The sequence below is a fragment of the Polypterus senegalus genome, chromosome 3 (genome assembly GCF_016835505.1).
Source record: "Polypterus senegalus isolate Bchr_013 chromosome 3, ASM1683550v1, whole genome shotgun sequence".
In the NCBI taxonomy this organism is placed as follows: Eukaryota; Metazoa; Chordata; class Cladistia; order Polypteriformes; family Polypteridae; genus Polypterus; species Polypterus senegalus.
Window position 1 is genome coordinate 92265018 of NC_053156.1, and position 24123 is coordinate 92289140.

Below are 24123 nucleotides of genomic sequence, written 5' to 3' on the forward strand. Positions count from 1 at the left end.
ATATTACTGGCTCGTAAAAATATACTTCATACTGTTTTTACCCTTCAACTTAACAAAGTTTAGTTTAGAAGTGTAAAAAAAAGAACTTTTCTCCTAATCCTTTTTGTGTACACTAAAAAGTTGGGGTTGCAGGGAGAAAGTGTTATGTTCCCATGGAAGTCCGAAGGCATGCTGATATATACAACTTATATAGAAAAGTGGGTGTTTGTGGGGCTGTCCCTGCTGGAGGTGTGAATTGATATAGTTACATTATAAATAAGAAATATTAATGTGGTCTGAACCAAAATAACCATAGATTAACTACAAAAAATAGGAAAATGCCGGTACAGAGTATCACTGTGTCGCTTTCCCATTTCAAACACAGACTTTCCTGGTGTAAAAGCTAATCCTGTCCAAATAGAGCTTATTAATTGTAGAAAACCTCCAGTAATTATTACTTTACTGATGTATAACTAATCACTTCAGATCGGGGTGTCCAATGCGTCGATCGCAAAGGTAGATCGCATTGCATTCAAAAAACATTTTTTTTTAATGTTAGTCTATTATATATCCTCCCTATGGCATTTGCCACTTGATTGACATACAGGGCAGCCAGTCTGAGATTTCTTTTCTTCTAACACACTGGTCATCCTGCACGCACGATCAAACACGCGAGCTACTGCAAAACTCCAGCTATGATCTAGTTAGCCTTCCAATTTATATCGACTAAAGAAGGGATTTAAAAAAAATTGTTGGGGGAGGGTATGGGCTGGATGTGGTATTGGAAGAGGATTTTTTTTCTCACAATGTCACAATCGAAGTGTGTTTGTCTGATCTGTCAATCTATCATTGCTATTCCAAAGAAGGAAAATGTGAAAAGGCACTTTCGAACAGTTCATAAAAACTACGAAACTGACTTCCTTCTGAAAAGCGATCTGAGAAAGAGAAAGGAGAGGGAACTAAAATTGCAGTTAATCAGACAACCATCATTTTTCACTCGGCTGAATTCAAAAGCTCTTTGACTGCATTATTCAGCTCTACTTATTTATGCAAGTCAGCCTTTTCCCACATGAAGATTATTAAATCCAGATACTGTAGTGACCATAAATGTATTGAATTGTTATTGTGCCAAAAAGGTTATTCGGTTATGCAAGGTACGACAACATATATTTTATGTATAAAGTACACTGAGAATATATATATATATATATATATATATATATATATATATATATATATATATATATATATATATATATATATATATATATATATATATATCTGTATATATATATATATCTGTATATCTCATTTTTAATGTAGGTAAATCATTTCGACCTGGTCATTTTAAAAGTAGCTTGCAAGCCGAAAAACTGCACCCCTGCTTCATATGGTCCAAATTTTAAAAGGAACATTTAAAAAAGGCACCAAAAGCATTGTGTTCTCGACTCGACCTTTCTACCCATCCATAAACTTTTCGTTGAGTCATGCTGTTTTCATGTCTGTATTGAGCCAACATCCTTTGGTGAATTTCAGCAGGTGTCACTCCCTCTGCCCAAAGAAATCTGCATGTTCAAACTATCTAAAAGACATCGCAAACATGTTGTATTGTGTCAGTTTCTATCCATTATTGTTACCATGCAATTTTCAGATTGCCTTTATGTTTTGTTGATTTACCTTCGTATATAAAGAATGGATGTAAAAATCTGTTGTAAGAAAGCAAACAGAAACCAAATTTGCTTAGCAGTAAAATGTTACAGTGTTTATAAACCAAACTCATATCACATTAGCCTTAGTGCATGGTTCAGTTATGTCTAAGCTCTGTGTTTAAACCGATCACTTGAGCAGTGATATTGTGCTGTCAACTAGTTTTCAATTTGCTAATAATTGGCTGGTAGGGCGCTGTGCCTTGTGACTGCATTGACAGAAAGCGACAGTCCACTTCCTTCACCCGACTTAATTTAGTTCGGGGTCTTCATGGAGTTGGAGAATGTCCTAGCTGCAAGGCATAGAACAGCCACAGGACAAAATGACAGTTAATTACACAGTACACTCATACACGCAGAAAGGCTATTGGAATTCCCACTTAATCTAGCCAACACATGTTTTGGGGACTCAGGAAAAAAAAACAACACAGACATAGAAAGAATGTACAGATTCCAAATAAAAACTGCATGGAATTTGAAAGTAGGATCCTGGATTCATGAAACCACAACAATAACCATTGCTTGATCATGCAACCTGTGAATTATCATGTCGGGGTAAACATTTTATTTTAACTGGGAGAAGCAATACAGTACCTTGTTAGTCAGTAATATGATATTTAATAATGTAAATATGACCACATATCTTTCCCTTATATGTAAAATAGTAAGCAGTCAACATACTTACCTAGCTAGTAAACAGCATTTGTCTGTTACTATATATACTCACTATATGTAAGCAATGTCCTTTTAAAAGTATTGGTGTTGTCTCATTATGTCACAGTCTTGCATCTTATCATGACTGTAAGAGATGTTTGATACATTTCAACTTTTTTCCTTTCTCTATTATTACTTTGATTGGTCTGTTGTCTGAAAGTTTGTAATGCAGAAGGTCAAGTTTTGGATGGGTGTTTATAATATGTTTCCACTTTCCTTCTCTGTTTTTGTTTGTTTTGTTATGAAGGTGAAAGTCCTCTTTACATTGAAGGTCAAAAGTGTATGAACAGTACACACGTTGAACCTGTAAGGGCTCGTTTATACTTCACGCTCAGAACGAATACGTGCATGCATCATGGCTGCCACACATTCCCAACGTTCATTTGCGCGTCCTCTGTGCAAGTCCTCAGAACTTAACATGATGCATGCACGAGTTGCAGTACCAGCAAAAAGTCGTGGGGCACAGTGTGATAAAAGTTGGAATGTGACGTCAGAGTCTTTGTTTACCATCTACATGTGACAGAAAGCCTCTGTGCAGATCCTATGGGATCAATGTGTGCGCTTCTATGTTTGATGAATGGTTCGATGTGGTGAAGCAAAATGCCGACATACAGATGCATTTGTGGTGCTTTTATATTCAAGCATCGCATATTCCTGATTGTCATGACACAATACATTTTAAAAGTCTTTTGTGCCGTCTTTTTTTTCTGGGGCTTCCTCCTGACCTGACAGCAACAACAAACAGCAATAGATGACCACACAGAACACATTAAATGTATGATATTCCAACTCTCTGCACATTTAGATTCCTTAGATTTATACTTGATATCATTTTCATGATGAAATGCATTAAAGTATGTATGTTACATTTTATAGATAAGTTTTTAATTTTGTTTAAATAATAAATACTATTAATAATTACACACATGGGGGTGACACAGTGGCAGAGCAATAGAATTGCTGCCTTGCAGGAAGTCACGTCGCTGGTGTTCCCTGCCTGGAGTTTACATGTTTTCCTGCTGGGTTTCAACAGTGTGCTCCGGGTTCCTTCCAAGGTTATTATAGTTAACGAAAACTAAAATCAAAACTGAAACTATTATTAAAAAAACATTTTCGTAAACTGAAATAAAATAATTAACAAAACTGAAATGAAAAACTAAAACTAAACGAAACTATTAAAGTAGCTGGAAAAACTAACTGAAAAAAAATAATAATTTACTTAAATATTTTTAGTTTTCATTTTTGAATGAATATTCTTGCCGTTAGTCTTTAACCCTTGTAAGTTTTAACTCTAAAACAAAGTCATTCACCACGAGCCGCCCGCATATATTCATCCAGTGAACGGCAGCTGGTGAAGGAGGGCGGCAGTTCACACAACGGTGACAGAGCAAGCTGAATGCAGGTGCGTAAAGCATGAGAAATAGAAAGCGCTTTGCCTGCCGCCTTTCTTTGTGCTTTTTGTATATCAAGATGTAATTCAAATGGCTGAAATCAGAATGTGCTGGTCAATAAAACGTTTACCATAGAAAAATCACGAGTGAGTAACGTTTCAGTTTATTTCTCAGGTGTCTGCTTTTTGTTGACAGCAATCCACTTTGCACAGGAAAAATCGTTTTTACTTTCTCATATATGAAGTATACAGAAAGTATAGTAATCATGAAAAATTCGACGCGATATTTTGATGAATCTTGGCGTTATAGACTAACCAGTGTTCAACAATACTGTTTTTTGGAATTGCGTGTGTGTGTGTGCGTCTCTGTGCAACGATAACTCAAAAACGTAACTAGATACAGTGGGATGCAAAAGTTTGGGCAACCTTGTTAATAGTCATTATTTTCCTGTATAAATCGTTGGTTGTTACGATAAAAAATGTCAGTTAAATATATATCATATAGGAGACACACACAGTGATATTTGAGAAGTGAAATGAAGTTTATTGGATTTACAGAAAGTGTGCAATAATTGTTCAAACAAAATCAGGCAGGTGCATAAATTTGGGCACCACAAAACAGAAATGAAATCAATATTTAGTAGATCCACCTTTTGCAGAAATTACAGCCTCTAAATGCTTCCTGTAGGTTCCAATGAGAGTCTGGATTGTGGTTGAAGGTATTTTGGACCATTCCTCTTTACAAAACATCTCTAGTTCATTCAGGTTTGATGGCTTCCGAGCATGGACAGCTCTCTTTAACTCACACCACAGATTTTCAATTATATTCAGGTCTGGGGACTGAGATGGCCATTCCAGAACGTTGTACTTGTTCCTCTGCATGAATTCCTTAGTGGATTTTGAGCAGTGTTTCGGGTCGTTTTCTTGTTGAAAGATCCAGCCCCGGCGCAGCTTCAGCTTTGTCACTGATTCCTGGACATTGGTCTCCAGAATCTGCTGATACTGAGTGGAATCCATGCGTCCCTCAACTTTGACAAGATTCCCAGTCCCTGCACTGGCCACACAGCCCCACAGCATGATGGAACCACCACCATATTTTACTGTAGGTAGCAGGTGTTTTTCTTGGAATGCTGTGTTCTTTTTCCTCCATGCATAACGCCCCTTGTTATGCCCAAATAACTCAATTTTAGTTTCATCAGTCCACAGCACCTTATTCCAAAATGAAGCTGGCTTGTCCAAATGTGCTTGAGCATACCTCAAGCGGCTCTGTTTGTGCTGTGGGCGGAGAAAAGGCTTCCTCTGCATCACTCTCGCATACAGCATCTCCTTGTGTAAAGTGCGCCGAATGGTTGAACGATGCACAGTGACTCCATCTGCTGCAAGATGATGTTGTAGGTCTTTGGTGCTGATCTGTGAGTTGACTCTGACTGTTCTCACCATTCGTCGCTTCTGTCTATCCAAATCTTTCTTGGTCTGCCACTTGAGCCTTAACTTGAACTGAGCCTGTGGTCTTCCATTTCCTCAATATGTTCCCAACTGTGGTAACAGACAGCTTAAATCTCTGGGACAGCTTTCTGTATCCTTCCCCTAAACCATGATGGTGAACAATCTTTGTCTTCAGGTCATTTGAGAGTTGTTTTGTGACCCCCATGTTGCTACTCTTCAGAGAAAATTAAAGGAGGAGGGAAACTTACAATTGACCCCCTTAAATACTCTTTCTCATTATAGGATTCACCTGTGTATGTAGATCAGGGGTCACTGAGCTTACCAATCCAATTTGAGTTCCAATAATTAGTTCTAAAAGTTTTGGAATCAATAAAATGACAACAGTGCCCAAATTTATGCACCTGCCTGATTTTGTTTGAACAATTATTGCACACTTTCTGTAAATCCAATAAACTTCATTTCATTTCTCAAATATCACTGTGTGTGCCTCCTATATGATATATTTAACTGACATTTTTTATCGTAACGACTATTAACAAGGTTGCCCAAACTTTTGCATCCCACTGTAGATGGATGAAATTCAGCATGTGGTTGTTACACCACAGTTGTATATCTGTATTAACTTTTGGACCAAATCCATTACCCAGAAGTGGTACTTTACCTGAACACATACTCGATTTTTTTTTTATTTATACAGCTGCAGAGTCCGGTTTATTCAACTTTACTTTTTTTAATAATTGTTTAATGTATTATTAATTTGATTTGTTGTTGATGGTTCCTTAATGTATATAATATAAAAATATAATCATTATCTTGCAGTTTACTCCTCAAATATCCATCCCCATATCTGAGTATACAAGAAAGTCGAGGGGAGACCACTCCCGGTTTTAATAAAACGGCGCTGATCGAGAGACTGACTTGGTCATCATACAAGATCAGCATATTGTTACTGACCATTCACTTTTGCTTGAAAAACATTGTTTAACAACGAATACAAACAAAGGTAGAAAGTCTGACAAGTGATGAAAAACTACTAATGGATTTTTGTATTTATTCCATATTTATTAATTTATCTTTTTTAGTTCATATTCACAACTCAAAATACCTGATATTGTGAAACTAATTCATTAGCAGAATATTTTAAAATATATGTCTCCTTTTTTTCAATGTTTTTCTCTCTTTCCCAAAATAGACAGTTGAAATATCATATTCTTTTTGTTAACATCAGCCTTATCATATATATTGCATACCAGGGATTTTTCCTGCCTTGCATCCAAACCTGCCGCGGTAGGCTCCAGGTTTTCTGAAATCCTACTCTGGATAAACAAGTTTAGATAATGTATATGTTGTTCTTAATCTCAGACGCTGTCTCTGTTGTTTTGTGCCTGTCCGTACTCCTATTACCTGCTCTTGCCCTGCTCAGTATGGGTTTACTGTTCTTATGGTGGGCTATTCAAGACTCACCACCCCTAACCTTCACACTGCATGCTTGTTGTTCTTTGTTTCCCTCAATACAGCCAGGTGAGGTCTGCACACCGATTCAAGTCTAAGAGACCTGTTCTTCCTAAGCCCCTGTGATTTTCATGAGAAAATATTTTAAAAATTGTAAAATTGCGTAAAATTGTTCATATTCAGTGTCTAGTTTTGATTATGCTTGTTTTTATCAGAAAAAAATTAAAACCAAATAATAAACCAGGCAGTATAGTAAGCTTCCATTAACATTAAACTCATATCCAAATCTGTTAAGTGTACAGTTCTGTCTGATTGTGACAGAAAACTAACTCCGTAGGCGCTCCATGCCATAATTACTAAAACTGAAACTAATATATATATAAAAATAAAATAGAAATGTCTTTGTGAAATAAAAACTAAACTAAAACTAAAAATACATGATGAAGGAAAACTAAAACTAAACTGAATTTCCAAGTAAGGTCAGAAAAAATATAGAAATAAAAACTAATATAAAGGCAAAACTATAATAACTTTGGTTCCTTCCAAAGATACGCAGACACTATTGTGTCTGTGGATTGATGGATTTAATCATGAATCATCCTTTTCAGAGATATTGCGGTAAGATGTAATTGGAATTTAATGGGTGTTCCAGGCAATTCACAACGCAGCGAAGCCTAATGTTTTCTCACTGCAGTTATATCTTGCACTGCCACCTGGTGGATTCTTCCAGATTTATCTAAAATATGCGTGCAAGTATAAACAGTAAAACGCTTGCGTAGCAGTAGCATCCACTGGAGCATGCGTCGCATCACGTGAAGTATAAACCTGGCCTAACACTGAACCTATATAACAGGAAAATTCCTGTAAGATCATAAGAACATTCAAACTCATACCTTTAAGATTGTTTTTGTACATTTTTTTAAGATTGCTTTTGTACATTTGTTTTTACTATTTTCTCCAAAGAATCAAAACTATAATGCTGGCACTGTAAAATGACTGTATTACTTGATGCATTCATTTTTGGGCTCAGTCTTATGCCATAAGTTCTAAGTTAATGTTTCAGTACCATTTTGCTAGCTTGCATTTTTTGAATTAGAAGGTGCTCATTTGCACATAAATAGCTGTTAACTCGTAGATTCCCAAAGGTGTCTTGTTGCATCTGAGTTATAGTGACCTACTTAGGTAGCTTAAATTTGCTTTACCAAATTATTATAATTCATTCTGCAGTACTCATATTTTATGATTAATGTATTTTTCAAAATACAATTAAAGTCTAATTACACACTTTGACAATTCAGTATAGAGCCATAGCATTATTAGAAGACCTGATTTTGCAAGTATTATAAGAGTTAGGCTCCTGATATTTACCAGTTTTACTATTAAGTAATTTAGACTTGAGAACCAGTTATGTGAATGATAAATCTTAAAATGTCAAATCTCTGTGAGCAACAGTGCATTTTAAAATCAATATGTCTCTGTTTCAGACCTATAGCTGAGCTTGTCCTCCTGAGCTATGTTGTTTGTTTTTTAATATTTATAAAAAGTAGAATTGTGATGTAATTATTTCTTTAATTCAGTAGCTAAATTGTTTTGAGTGTGTTTTAACTATGAACGAGCTTTGCCATTTTTCTTAAATCACATAAAGCATTGTTAAAGAATTACCAAAAAGTTCAATTTCTTTCTCCTTTTGTTTGTTGTTTGTATGCTCGCTTTGATCTTTCTTCTCTATAGAATTAATGAAGTTAATAATCAAGCAGATATGTACTATGCGTAATTCACTTCTGTCTTCTGCATTAGTGTGTCATTAGAAAAGAGCCAAATTCAGATTAACAAACATTACTTTTTCAAAAAATTAAACATTACAAATAAATGTATATATTTTCTTGTAAAAGACCTTTTTCAGATTAGAAATGCTTGTTTACTTTGTAGATCATATACAGTAGCCTAGTGTCATGTTAAGTCATGTCAGATTAGGTTTACTGTTATGTATACATAATACAATAACATTTGTACTTTTATTTGCTCACAGAACAGCTGACAAAAATAAAATACCAAGATAAACAAAGTAAGCATAGTTAGCATGCAAACTATGATGTGTATGCAATAATTACAAATTTATATGTGTGAGTGTGTATATTTTATATATGTTTATGTAATTCACACACAGTGTTTATTACATAGCAGTATTTGTTCTCATGATTGACTGTTCAGCAGCCTTACAACTTGTGGGTGGACACTATCCCTGAATCTACTGGTGTGAGTGCCAGTTGTCCTGTGCCATTTACCCAAAGGTAGGAGTGTGAAAAGCAGCTATATAGGAAGGCTGTAGTCTTTAATTATACTGTTTGACTTTCTAAGGTAGTGATTGTTAGAAAAGGCAGCTCTAGTGCTGATAATATCCTGTGCTTGATTAAACAAAAAAAATAAATAGGTGCTTATCAGTGACATCATGGGTTTATTAATTGTAATAGAAATAGGAATAGAAAGAGTCAACCTTGGTGAAAGACAACCAAACCAAAAAGTGTGCCAGTGTGAAAATTAAACCATTATAGTGAGCATACGAAAAAGACCCAGGATAGTCAACCTGCATTAGCAAGATCTCTCTCTAGAAGAAATTTTAAGTAAAACAAGTATTTCAAAATGTATTGTCCAAGCGCTGCTGAAGTAACATAAGTAAATGGACAAGGCCGTGGGCCAGAACTGAAGTAGTCCATCTGAGAAACTGACAGCAGAAGATAAGGTATAAAACTGATATTCCCTCAGAAAAGGAAGAAGTTCAGCACTACTAGTACAGTCTGGAGACGCCTTGTCAGAAATGATCTTCATGGAAGGATCATGGAAAAATCATTGATTGGTCCTAAACATTTCCAAAAATGTCCTCAAAGTGCTAAACTACAGGCATCTTTTTTTTTTTTTTTAAATCTTGTGCACCTAACAAGAACGGTGTTAGGCAGTCATATTTGCATTAGGAGACGCATGAGATTCTTGTGCTAAGCTGATTTAATAGGAGTACACTGTAGTTGAAGGAAGTGTGATCAGTGCATCACTCACAAAATTTGAGTGGGAAGAGTACAGGTGCTTATATGCAGTGAGATTTGGCCACTGGACAAGGAAAGTGGTTGTGTGGTAGTGCTTATTTGGTCTTGTGGACAAAACATCATTCGATATTATATAGTAATATACACTTGCTGTACAGCCATCATGCAAATGTAATTAAGAAATAGAAGGAGGAACAAGATGCTCATTAAGTAGAGCACCAGTAATTTGGTTCCTCTTCAAGCACTGCTTATGGGCAAATAATAATGTGATTATACTGTGTACACAAGATAACACATCCAAAATAAACTAATTACACTACAGTATATGCCAAACCAGTACCTTACATTTTATTTAACAAGCCATTTCCATCGTTCTCCACCATGCACATTGCATTGTGCACTAATCAACACAGATTTATGCGTTTTTTGCTGCATGTCATTTGCATGCATGATAAATAGCAAAATATGCAGTATAGCCAAGCTATGATCTAATGCAACAAAGAACAAATACTGAGTCACTGGTAAAAACAGAACAACTGTTTTAACTCGGGATGCCATACATAAAATATTTTTACATAAACATGTGGCTGAAGCGAGCAGAGGGCAAACTCCCTAGTGTATATGTGTGTGTGTGTGTGTATATTTATTTATTTATTTATTGAAAAAAGAACAACCATCTTTGAACCAAGGAGGGGGGCCCAAGGGTACATCTTTCACTATCTTACGATGCGGTGATTACAGCCATTCCCCAAATCTCTGTAAATAGTACTCATGGCCATTGATCAATGGACAATTTGCATATCATTGATCACACGGCCCATTGTTAGTCAATGGTACTAGTTTGGTCATTAGGCCAACGGTACTGTTTATAATGTCCAGATGAACAGAATCAACTTTCTAGAATTTCCTTACCTGTATTATTGAGCATGCATGGAGACGTTACTTGTACTTGACCTTGTATTTTGTATTCAGACTGGTGTCGGCAAGGCAGGGTAGTAATCAGCAATAGCTGACACCAGCATCTCTGTGAGTAAATAACCATTGTTGTAACAATAAATAGTTATAAGTATCAGAAAAAAATTATTCCGTAGTGGGGAAAATAAGGCAGCAGTTGACTTTAAAGTGGTAAAGATAAGGGCTGTAGTTAAGGCACCGATCAGGCACAAGCGGTTATAGGAGCAGAAAAGACTATAAGAAATTAACTAGCAGTGAATATTCAGTAAGCAAGGTTTTCTAGATTAAGTAGTTTTTAGTGGTCAGGAAAGTAGAGCAATTAAGGGGCCAGTAGGTAAGGGTTCATTAAATTGAAGAAATGCAAATGGTGTGAGTGGAGAACTGTTAAGTAAGGAACAAGAAGGGTGCAAAGTTAGCAGAATAGACTGAGAAATGTAAAGTTAACCTTACAGAAAGAAAAACAGCAGGCCTTCTGTGTTTTGGGGGAATAATACAGTATAAGAGCTTTAGGAATAAGAAGGAATAAAATACTGTAACTGTAGCAGTTCTTTAATCTATTTTTTGGCTTAATTTATTTTTGTCCTACCATTTAACTTAAATTATTTAATTTTAATAAAAACAAAAAAAGTTAGGCAATTTTAGAAATCTAAAGTCAAGTTTTAATACTGATGCTATTGCAATGCAAGCCCTTATGGATGTTAGACTTTTTTACAGGATGGTTTGGAGGAGCCAGTCCTCTTTGAGGACTACATGTGCAGGAAATGCCAGCTGATCCAGTACCTCAAGCTCAGGATCATTGAACTGCAGGAGGAGTTGGCTGACTTGTATTGTAGTAGAGAAATGGCACATCCCGCCCAGGTATCTGTTAGAGAGATACTCTGTAGCCATAAGGTGGTGCAGGAGTAGACTACAGACCAGTCCAGGCAAAAATAGATGGGTCACAATCAAATGGCACAAATTAAAGGGAGCACATTGTCTGGGGGCATCAACCCCAGAATAGAAAGTGTCAAACTTTTCAGGTCCTTGAGCAGCAGAACAATGTCTCTGAAGATTCTGAGGTTGTAGGCATGCATGAAAAGCCCCAAAGTCTTAATGGCAGAGTCATCTCAGTTGGGTGGTGTCTGAAGTTCACTGTTAGTATGGTTGGACCAGTATTTGTTAGAACAAGACAGTTTACTAAAAATTTGGATAGAGCATCAATTGATGAAGTAATTGACAGATGTAAAATTCCCTGCTGATGTTAGCCTGAAATTCTGTAGGTGAATTAATGCAGTTGATGGTTTCAGAGACAGAATCAGTTCCTTACAATACTGGTGTCTCCTGCAATGGTTGTTATAAGGTGAATCATGTGGTTAAACCAGTTAAGGTCAATGTGGTCTTGGTGATAGTCCATGTTTTTGGGACTAGAACAGAAGAGTGTCTTGGTGAATAGTGAGTGTTCTTCCTGTGAAAGAGGAAAGTTGGAATGTGGAGTTACTACAAGATTACTTCTAGAAATAAATGGAGGGAGCTTTTTTTCTGACTTGTTTTTCAATAAAGTGTTGAGCTTGCATTCTTTGTTTGTTTAGGAAGTCTTTAAGCCTGAAATTCAAAGTTCTAATGAGGTTATTAATGAAGGAAAAGAACTGCAGAGTAATGCAATACAGGTAACTGTTGGTTTCATTGATGGCACCATCTTTAAGTGTAAGTTGTTTTTTAAGGTATTAAATGATGGAGAGCATGATATTATTGCAATTAATGTTTCTGAGGACAGTGTGGGTGCACATAGCCTTAATGAGTTAATAAATTGTTTCCTAGACTTATCTATAAATCCACCCAGAATGTATTCTCCATGGATTTACTGCATTCTTCCCTTATCTGGTCATTGGTTTCAGTCACTGCTTCATATTTTTGCTTTCATGGCCTGAGGTACTTGTTAGTCAACTGGAGACCTACTAGTAACATTACACTATAGAGGATTATATAAACCCCTTGGTTATTTAAAGAGAGTATTATAAGTGGACGTTATTTTTTCACATAATTATCATTTGCATTTTTTCATTAACATAGTATTACACTTCCTTTTATTTTGTTTTAGATTGTAATCTGTTATTTATTATTTTTTTTATAGAGATTTAGAAGTAAATAGTTAACTGTGTGTTTCACCTTCTCCTTCCTTGTTGAAAATCAGTTTATTTTAAATAATGGCCAAAACTCAGCTTGATAGGCACAAAAGTCTCATTCCTCAATAACAAGGCTAATAAATTCAGACTGTAATCGATTGTCCCAGCTCAAACTAGATTATGTGCAACCTTGCTTAGAGGAGTTGAATGTATGAAAATTTGCACTGTGCCCAACAAGTAAGGGTTGCATGAGCACTGGCAGCCTCCTTAGTGATTTGCTTTCATCCTGTGGAATGAAAGGACAGGAGGATCAGCTCAAGCCTAAATAAGATTACAGCTCGTTCAGCAGCTTATCTGGGCTAATGCCAACTAGTGTGGCTTTGCGCATCCTAAGGGGTTTACAGCTGAGACTGTTTACTAAGTATCATCAGCCAGCTCTGTGCTCACAGGCTAATCCTTTTCAGTGGTGTAATGTTATAGGATTCCAAGCAAGCTACTTTGACAGCAGAGCCTGCCTACTGCAGCTTGCAGTCATCTATTGATTTATACCCTGAAGAAAATTCATTTAAAGCAGTTATATTTGCATGTTTCTTTACTTAGTATTGCTGATGGATCTGTATGTGTTTCTGTTTTTATGGATAGGTAGATTAATAGACTGATACACAGAATTTTTATGCATATGTATTGTAGACACAAGTTTAGAAAAGATTAGGTATAACATGTCAAAGGTTTCAAGAATTATTATTACAAGGTATGTCAGTCAGAATAAATTTATTTTGCTATTAAAACAGAAGATAAAATAGAGGATATTTGTATTACATATTTGTGTATTACTTTATTTTAATTTATTTTTTTCAGTTATAGATAAAAAAAAAAATATATATCCGACGATCCATCCTTTACTATTCAGCATTCTAACCTGAAATGCAACAAGGACCAGATCTCTAAGTGTATTTGCTTTAAACCATATCATCACCCAAATAGGAGAATATTTTAGATTTTGTATTTGTGTTAAAAAAAAAAATAACCCAAAGGAATCCGTCCTTATCATGACATCAGTCAAATGCAGGACACACTGTCACCACACTTACTCATGCTAAACTGGTTTGAGGTCACGAGGTAACCTAACTTGCTCCGTGATGTAATGTATGAGGCAACTTGGGAGACCCAGAGAAAAATACATGTAAACACAGGGAGAAAGTGCATATTTCACACAGGCAATGTCTGGACAAGATGCTGGAGCTGTGAGGTTGTAGCACTTAATACTACAGCATTGCTCTACCTAAAAAATAAAGTTTTAAAACTGAACCAAGCAATAGGTGGAGAAATTTGACAATAGTAGTGTACTTATCTTTTAAATATAAAATTAATACCGATGACACATGTTAAAATGGTGGTGCAGCATGTAAACACAAGTGAAATTATGTCAATTCAAATACAATACTATTTTCATTAATCTAAATCTAAAATTCAAGTCTGAGTTGCAAAATAAATCCAAGCATGCTTCTCACTTGTTAGCATCTTGACAAGAGAGCATATTGTGTATCAAAATAATGTGATGTCAACTACACAAAAGAAACCCTCTGTACTCCGTGATTTTACTTAAAACAGGCATATTTTGCCTAAAGCAGAAACAGGAGTCAAAACTGAATTTTGCTGTTCATGGTTGAACATAAAGTAGTATCATTATTATACAAAGGAAGGTCTTACAGAATACATTGAAATTAATACACGAATGTGTGTTTAAATAATTTAAAAATGTTACTTTGGAAAGATTTGGTTTTGCTTTAAGGAAATCTGCGAACTTTGTAATTTAGATCTTGACAAAGAAAAATGAGAACTAGTGGGAGTATAATGTTTAATAAATAACATGATTAATTGTGTGATTGGACCCATAGGACTACAAAGCAAAGGAGATGAGAGGAAAACAAGATAAAACAATGTTTGTTGTGCGAAACAGAAAAAGATATATGTAGTCTTAGGTTCTGCAGAAATGTAGTTAGGAATATACTGTATTTATAATTAAGAAGAGAGTCGTAACCTGGAGTAATGAGAAGTTTTAAAGACAACTGTAAGTTGCTGTTTAATAGCAGGAAGCATGCAGCTTAGTTTTACTATAAGTATAGGGCTCCCATGGTCATCGAAATTCTTGAAAAGTTATGGAAAATGAAAATTATTTTTCCAGGCCTTGAAAAGGTTTCATAAATTATGAAATGACCATTAAGGTTTGAAAAAGTCATGGATCATTTTAATATACAGGATAAAGTCCTGTGTTATATAATTTTGTAAATTAATAAAATCTTGAAAAGAGGATTGCGTTTATTAATGCAATGATATCTCAAGACAAATGTGCTGGTAAGCTGCCCATTATGTAAATACCAAAATGCTGGGTAAATGTCTGTTCAATAATCTCTGTTTAACAAATGAAAAATACAAACTATGACTCCATAAAGATGATGACATGGGACGTGCAAAATGTAAATTTTTGACATGAAGAATATGGGTGAAGCTGCGCTAGCAAGTCTCTCAAAAGGTAAAAAACATACTGAAAATGAGAAGGCAGCAAGAAAAATGATTAGAATTGACACCTTGGTAAACTCCTGTTAACTAGCACAGTAAAGGTTAGTACAGTTCCTTTAGGTAAATAAACAAGTCTGGCAAACAAGGAAAGCCAACACTGATGTACTGTCTGCTGAAGATTTGTGTACGATGAAAGCAATTAATTCATGCTGTTATTATAAATTGTGCACCAGTCTTGGACAGCTGTTTAAAAAAATATTCACCAACAGTAAAATACCAGCTAAATTTTCATGTGGTGAAACAAAATGTACATATTTTATTACATTCAGTATTGCTGCTTATTGTAAATCATTGTTTGTCGGAGAAGTGTCTCAAGAAGCTGGGTATGCCCTACATTTTAACGAGACCCTTATTCACTCAGCTCAAACAAATTAATAAACACTTCAGTATTTGTAATTGGCAGAGAAGTGAAAACAAGGTTGTAGGTGCTGAGTTTATGGGGGCAGGCAACTACTTGGGACATTATGAAGAAATAAAAATTGCACAACACCTAAACAGAGGTTGGACTAAAAAATACTGTCCACTTATGCATTGATGTGCCCAGCATTAACTGGTAAGTGCTTGACTTGTTACAGCTCAAGCTTTTGTGTGATATGAACAAGACATTGATCAACCTAGGACCATGTGGACTAAATATTCCCCACAATACATAAACGAAGATTGAGCAGAGGGAAATTACACATTACCGCTTCCAGCCTCTACAGACCATTCAAAGACAGTCCTGTATGCAGAGAGGACTTTGTTAAAATCATAGGTTGCGACTCATTTATGCTGAAATTCTGTCAGCACCACTGGATAGAATCTGTTTTAGTTATTGAACAGAAAATGGCATTATTACTACATGCACATGGTGAGATAAATTGGGTAGTCCATAAAGATCATAGTATTCTTTATACGCCCTATGCTGAAATCCCCCCATCTGGCATAAATAAAATTCATGACCTAGATTTAATGAGATTATGTGACGAGCAATTAAAGTATGAATAAAGTGTTACCAACAAATTATTTTTTAAATAAATGTATTTATATGAGATGAATTTCATTGTTAAATACATTTAAAAGAAAAAAAAGTAATTGGAGTCAGTTATTTGTGAGTAATTTGTATGTGTGCCCTATCTCTAGGGCCCAATGAACACACTCAGGGAAGAAGCTTCAACATTGAAGCTCCTCCAGGTCCCTTTTCAGGACACTGTTAAGAAGAAGGATACCTAAATGGTAGACACTGGATTTGTGGCAGAGAAGGTCCGCAGTAAACTTAAGGCTAATAAAGAAATCTCAGAGAGGCTGCTGTTTATAATAAAAATGGAATGTAAACATTTTGTGATTGCTCTGTTGTCCATGCTTCTTAAGAAGACTCTAGTAAACTGTCTGATTGTCAGGAATATGAAGTGGTTTGAACCAAGACAGATTGTCTCAAATAAGGAGCAGTGTGAGGAGTGACCTGCACACTCTTTGTCACAGCAAATCAAAAGAATGAGTCAGTTGTGATGATATGCTTAGGGAGATCAAGGAATTTTGTGATTTTGCTGTGAGCACAGCAGACTTCTTTGAAATCGACCCCAAGTCAGCAAGGTTAGATACTATGATGAATGGAACTATGGGTTCCAAAGCAGAGTTCAGAAGGTTGAGGGGATATTCTTGGACAGGGAAGAGTGGAGAAGGGGATTCTGTGCGAATAAGTAGATTATAATTGAAAATCTAAAGAAGCATTCAGTGGTCACACAGAGAATCATCATTGACCACATCAGGGCTGTTGGGGTCATATGTAATGTTCAGATTACAAAAAAGCTTATGTCAGCAACAGGAGCCAGGCAGAAGTACCATGTGCACTGTGATGAACAGAAAAAACTGATGGGAGGACAGCAGATTAACTTGGAGGAAGAGCCTCATGGATGAGCTTGACAAGTGGAAACAAAAGAGCGCTCAAGTTAAAGCAGATGTACAAACACTTGAGCATGTAGCAAATGATTATGCTGTCTAAGCAGAAACTACAGGCAGACTAACTTAAATTGTAAAATCAAACTGTCCCCATCACACTGTAAAAAAAGGCAATTTTAATGAACATAAACATGCAAATTGTGGAGAAACTGAACAAAATAAAGAACTAATCATTGAGACTGATCTGATTCTCAAAAGACACCTGTCAGTATTAATATTCCTCTTATGACATTCTGTTTTTCAGGATGTTATTCATAAAGAAAATAATTTTTTTTTATGAAGAGAAGCATTTCAAGAATGGGAAAAGTCATATAACAGTTGACATACCTGTTCTGGCTAACTATTAAGAAATTTTCTAGGAATAAGCATGTTGTTGAGATTAAGGAGTAATGCCATGTAAAAGTGAATTTTCTAATAAAAGTTGTAACTCTTTAAATCTTTGGGAACTATACATCATTTTATTTGTTTTTGACATTCGTTGTTTTGGTTTTTTTTTTTGTCCAATGTTTAATAAATCACATTTGACCTGAACACTTTTCAAGTCTTTCTTCAAGTTGTAGTTCACAGTTGATGCCAGTACTTACAGTACAAATCATTAATCTCTTAATGGAATCAGGTGTACAAGAGTTGAGCTAACACTGTTTTAATCCCACAGACCTGTTACATCTGTGTTATTTATGCAGCAGTTGTAAGAACAAATCTATTTAAAAAAGTGCAAAAATTAAGTCCTACATACTTGGTTAGAAGCTATGGAAAAGTTTCGGGATTTTGTTGGTAAAAAAACCATGTGAACCCTGTAGGCAGGACTACCCAAGATTGGAAATAAAGCGTAATCAATCAGGTGTACTAATAAAACAATGGTCTATTTTTATGCCAGTCAGATTAAGCAGGTACCTCTTTGAAGCTGGCAAACATAATAATTGAGACAGAGTGAATATGGTCACCAGCAAACACAGTATATCAGCCGTGAAAAGCCTTTGGCAAATTTTGTTGAACGACACAATTTGAGGATACTGTATAGATGATGAAAAGTGAAGTGAAATTGAAGGTTCTCTAATTTAAAACTGGAAATCAAAAAATGCCCTTAATGGGAATATAGAAAATAATAAGATAATGGTTAAAAGTGAATGAGTAGGAGAGCTGGAGGAGGTAATTAGTTACCCGAGTAGGTGGCACATTTAGACAAATATAAACGGAATGAGTATTGTAGAACAGAGTAAAAGGATTGGAAATGAAAACTCATGTGGTTAGCAGAATGAGATACATGCGGAGCAAAAGATAGGAAATGAATGAACAGAATTTCACACTCATATTAAATTTTGTTGAAAGACAAAGATTGAAAGCAATCCTAAGCATTTTGTATGAAATTGGACTACAGTTTTACCTTCAGCTTTTTCTCTGTGTTTGAGATTTTAATTAAAGAAAACTTTGAGCAGTAATGTGAAGTTCATTGAAATAATGTACAAAGTGTAAAAGTGTTGCACGTTACACTTATTGAACCAAATTTGTGTAAACCATAGTAATAAAAAATTATGTCTCTGTTCAGTAGTGGAGTTATTTTATTACATTTTTTCTGCCTTCCCCAATGACATAGATTAAGCATTCTTATTCCTATTATGCCAGTGTAAAATAATTAAAAATTGTCTGCCATGTCACATTTAAATTAAATTATTTTCTCTACTGGTCAAAAGTTTTAGAACATTTTAGTTTTTCCAGTTTTTCTTCAAATGTAATCAGTTAAAATACAATGAAATGACCTAAATGGTGAAAAGGTACGCACTAAACAACTAGAGGTTTAAATTTTAAAGTTTAGGTTATCAAAAAGTGGAAAATAAAAGAAATTTCAGAATTTTACAAATGGGCCTTCTTCAGCGAACAACTAATAAGTTACAACCTACAGATGTTCTGCAGCAATTTTAAGTAATTTTAAGGTAAAAATTTGCACAGGTGTCCTAACTTCTGTTGATTCCTTAAATATCCAGACGGATTACTACTTACCTTTTTATCATTACAAGTTCTGTCAAACCCACCTTAATTATAGAAGCATTAAATTGTTATTTTTATTACACATTTCCCTCACAAATGAAATTGACAGCAAAATATAAATGTTCAATTCACATTAAAATCTGTATACTTGGAATATGTTTTGTTTTTTGAACTGTGTCTACAGTATGTTATTTTACTTTGTCATGTACTGATACTTTGCACCCTTAAAAGACATGGAATTGTGTAGTTCTAATGTGACGTTTCCCTTAATTGCAGTATATTGAGTCATCTTCTCATGCACTTTGTTCATGTAAATAATGTTTTTTACAATCAGCACACATGCACTCCTCAAGTCCCCAAATTTAAGTTTCTAAAAGAGTCAACTGCCTATTCATACTCGGATAATGAAAACTATAAGCAGGAGAAGAGACAAGTCTAAATCTTCATGGCATCTTCATGGATGCCTGCTTCCAATTTGCTGTAAATCAATACAAGGCCAAACTCGATCCACTAACTACATAACTATTCAACTAATTTGATAATAATTTTGATATAATTGGCACCATACATTTTGTTTCATCACACTGTGCAGTAATTTCATTAGGATATTTTATCAATATGCAATAATATATATTGTAACCCTTAAAAGTGTATCTGGTAGTCAACCGCCCGTGTGATAGGCGACTTATAGGACAGTGGTTGAAATAAGCAAATATCTCCTTCAACTATGAAGAAGAGACTTTGACCTCTAGGTTTGAGAGGTTTACTAGCAATAAGAAAGCTGTTGCTAAAATTGAAAAATAGAACAAAAACGCCTGTGAGGGCAAGGAGCCAGAGTCATTCTCATTGTATACTGCACATTTGTTAAACTGTGCCTGAAGCTGTTGTCCTATTAGACACCTATGATGCAAGTTGTAGAGTCTCAGAAACTTGACTTCTGGATGTGTTGTGGCTTTGGACTTACCAGACCTATTCATATCAGAGTTTCTTCCAGTTTCAGGTTACTTTTGATACTGTAGGAAACTGCTCTCACTGACACCTTGGCTTTCTTGGCAATATCTCTAAAGGAAAGATGTATACTTTCTATAGTTTTAGAGGTTATAATGATCTGTCTGTCTTCGTTGTCTTTTTCTCATCTTGATAGCTGCTTGTTGCCTTTCTGCAATAATCGTTTGTACAGCACACCCTACAGGGAATTTATTTTTAGACTTTAATACAGGGTTAATGCTGTGCAGAATGTCCTCCTGTCTCTTAAGCAAGTAAACTTTAAATACTCTTAATCAGTAGCATTTGGTTTTTTTAGCTTAAATTGTGTTTGTTGCCTTCAGGTTGCCCATCTTCCACAAACTGCTTCATGACACCTTAAACACTACATTTTGAAAATAAGGTTTGGTGCTCTGTTGTTCACTGGGAATAGCTGAATGACGTCTTAGCCATTACTTCCCTGTGGCACCTTATTATCTGAGGTTACTATCAAGTTTGTTTGTTTTTAATGCATTAATAGCACACAAAGTCTAGCTCCTCTTAACTCATAGAGTTTAATCAGGTGTGGTGAACAACAATAACTACAGATCAGTGGTACTTATGTCTCAAATCATGAAGATTTTTGAGAGGCTGGTTTTGGACTATATGAATTCTCTTGTGGTACACCGCCTGGACCTACTGCAGTTTGTCTATTGGATACAGATTGGAAGGGAAATGCATTTATCTATCTACTCCACAAGGCTTATTCTCTCCTGGGCAAAGCTGGCAGCACTATGTGGATTATGTATTCGTGCCTTCAATACCATCAAACCATCACTGTTAAGGAGTATTCTCAGAGATATGCAGGTAGATGAGCCTATGGTGACCTGGATATTGGACTGTCTGTCAGGCATTTTGTGAGACTTAATGACTGTTGGGTCTGCTTTTCTTTATAGCTCCGACTCTCTCTCTCTCTCTCTCTCTCTCTCTCTCTCTCTCTCTCTCTACATATATATATATATATATATATATATATATATATATAAAAGAGGTTTATTGATGAGCAATATAAGACAGAGTGTACAAGTCAGGTAGAGAACTTTATTTGGTGAAGAAAGACTAAATATTACTAAAAACTAAGTAACTCGTTATTGACATTCACCACACCAAAGAGCCTGTATGTCCGATCACTATTCAGGAAGTTAATATAGAGATGGTGCATTCCTACATATACTTGGGGGCACATCAGTGACAGGTTGGACTGGTCTCATAACCCAGAGGAGCATGTTTTTTTTTTTCCTTAATGTGGGTAACTGACTTCCTTCACATTTTATGCAACTCTATGATGGCCATTGCAATCTTCTACACTGTGGTGCTCTGGGCTGGTAACATAACTTCAAGAGAGGCCCATTGAATCAAAAAACTAATTAAAAGGTCAGGTTCAGTTATGGGGTATACTTTGTAATGCCTGAAGGTAGTAATTTAGAACAGAATTAAAACTGAGTGCCACTATGAACAATGCTGCATATCTTCTGTCTGACACACTAACAATTTAGTAATTTCAATCAACAAATTATTCAGCTGAATTGTGTCAAGAAATGTTACTGGGGCTTCTTTAAACCAACAACAATACTTCTGCATAATGCCTCACTGTGACTGCCATGTCAGAAATTTTTCTTTTTTAATTTTCATCCTTTTTAGTCATTCTGGATTGTGTTCAGATTATCATGTGTGTGTATATATATTTATTTGTTAATGTGTTTTTGTATTTATTTAAAGAGATTTAGAGACAAATCTCTCTCTCTCTCTCTCTCTCTCTCTCTCTCTCTCTCTCTCCCTCTCTAAATGTATATAAATATATATACAGTAAATGGAGTGGAAGAGGAACCGTGAGGCATCTGTGTTGTCTTACCCATCTCGGTACACTGACATTGAAGCACTGACTTTCTTGTTACTTTTTATTGTATTAACTAGCAAAATACCCACGCTTCGCAGCGGAGAAGTAGTGTGTTAAAGAAGTTATGAAAAAGAAAAGGAAACATTTTAAAAATAACGTAACATGATTGTCAGTGTAATTGTTTTGTGACTGTTATGAGTGTTGATGTCATCAAGGATTTGATTATCATTATTTCTTTCAATTAGGTTCGTATTTGGAGGATGTGTTGTGTTCAAGTTGCATTCCGTGTTTGTCAACCATTGTAAAGATAAGAGGTTTCATTCATTGAAGTGTTCACTACCCAAATTGGTACTCGTGAATCTAAGATTTTTAACAGGCATTCCCGGTATTAAGTTGTGGATTTGCCTGCGAATATTTAGCAGCAGCGTGTCTGTGAACTTAATTTAAACTTAAGCTTTACACCTTGCTCTCCTATTGATATGTCTACAAAGGCTTGTTCAGATTCAGAGGGTTGTTCCTTTCTTACTGCATAAATAAACAGCTCGTCTTCCTCTTTATCTGAGACATCATACACTGCATGCACAGGTTTACCTTTCCCAGTCCTGCAAACTTTAGCGAAGTGGTTCAATTTACCACATTTTTTACTCTGTCTTCCTTTAGCTGGACATTGACTTTTTCCACCGTGTGCTTTGTTTTCACAGTAGCTGCACTTATGAATATGCTTGTATGCGTCACACGCTTCATATTCTTTTGCTGCCTTCTCAATTGTGTAATGCGTTTTTTGTTCAGTGCTCTTTGGAGCTCTTGCTTTTTGTCTGCGTACTGTGTTCACAGTCAGTTCACGTGAGCTGTTCGGAGTACATGCATCGAAGGTTCTCAGCTGTGGTTGTGCTATCTCGTGCAATCTTGCGATGTCCACGGCTTTATTTAATGTTAGCTCAGACCCGACACTTCAAAGTTTCTCTCGCACTTTTGCTGAGTTTGTGCCAAACACTATTCTATCCCTGAGCATCTTATCTTCGTTTGCATAAGCACAGTCCTTCACCAGCAATTTTAACTCCGTTACAAAGTAAACTTGTATCACGAAAATCGTACTCGTCTTAGGCATGACAAACGCCTCATAGCGGCAGCATGTCTATTGGATTGCTGCTGACGGACAGCCTTATATGGACAGGCACTCAATTACGTGGGAGGCGTGGGTATGGGGGACGCAATATAGGCAGGCAGCCAACTATGTGGGAGGCGTGGTGATGGGTGACGCAACTCCACCTCACATGGCGACCGAGCTGCAGGCTATGGCTGTATATATGTACGTAAGTAGGATTCAGTTATGACCATTACGAGTACAATTTCGAAAGGATACCTGCTTAACTTTTGTAAATAAGCTGTAAGGAATGTGCCTACCAAATTTCAGCCTTCTACCTACACGTGAAGTTGGAGAATTAGTGATGAGTCAGTCAGCGAGGGCTTTGCCTTTTATTAGTATACTAGCAAAATACCCGCGCTTCGCAGTGGCGAAGTACTGCCTTAAAATTTTTAATAAGAAGAAAATTAAACCTTTTTAAACTGAGGGAAAATATACCAATAATTATTTGTTAAGGATCTCTTTGTATGCCACATTGTCAGGTCAGCCCTCTGGTTGTAATATGACCAAGTTGTGCGCTGAGCTTACTCTTGAGCATGCAATGTACAGTTGGCTATGTGAAAAGCAATATTGTCACAAATCTCACAGCTTGGATTGCTGCTGTCATAATCGGTTTGAGTTTCATGGTTTGTTTCGATGACGTTAGTATTTGCAGGACTTGTGTTGAAGTGACATTCGGCATCTGTCAAGCGTTGTAAGCATACAACCGGTTTCATCGATAACTTCATATCCAGCTTTTGAGAGTTTAAATATTCATAAACATCAAAGTGTCCACTACTCAAATCGTCATCTGTGAATCTAAGATGTTTAAGAGGCAGTGGCGGTTCTCCAAAG

At 35.8% G+C, this 24123-nt stretch overlaps 1 protein-coding gene across 1 annotated transcript in view; it reads left to right on the forward strand.

The window, feature by feature from the left end:
• The window catches only part of mms22l (MMS22-like, DNA repair protein), a 148406-nt gene that overhangs the window by 59071 nt on the left and 65212 nt on the right, over window positions 1-24123 (forward strand). The window lies entirely within an intron of this gene.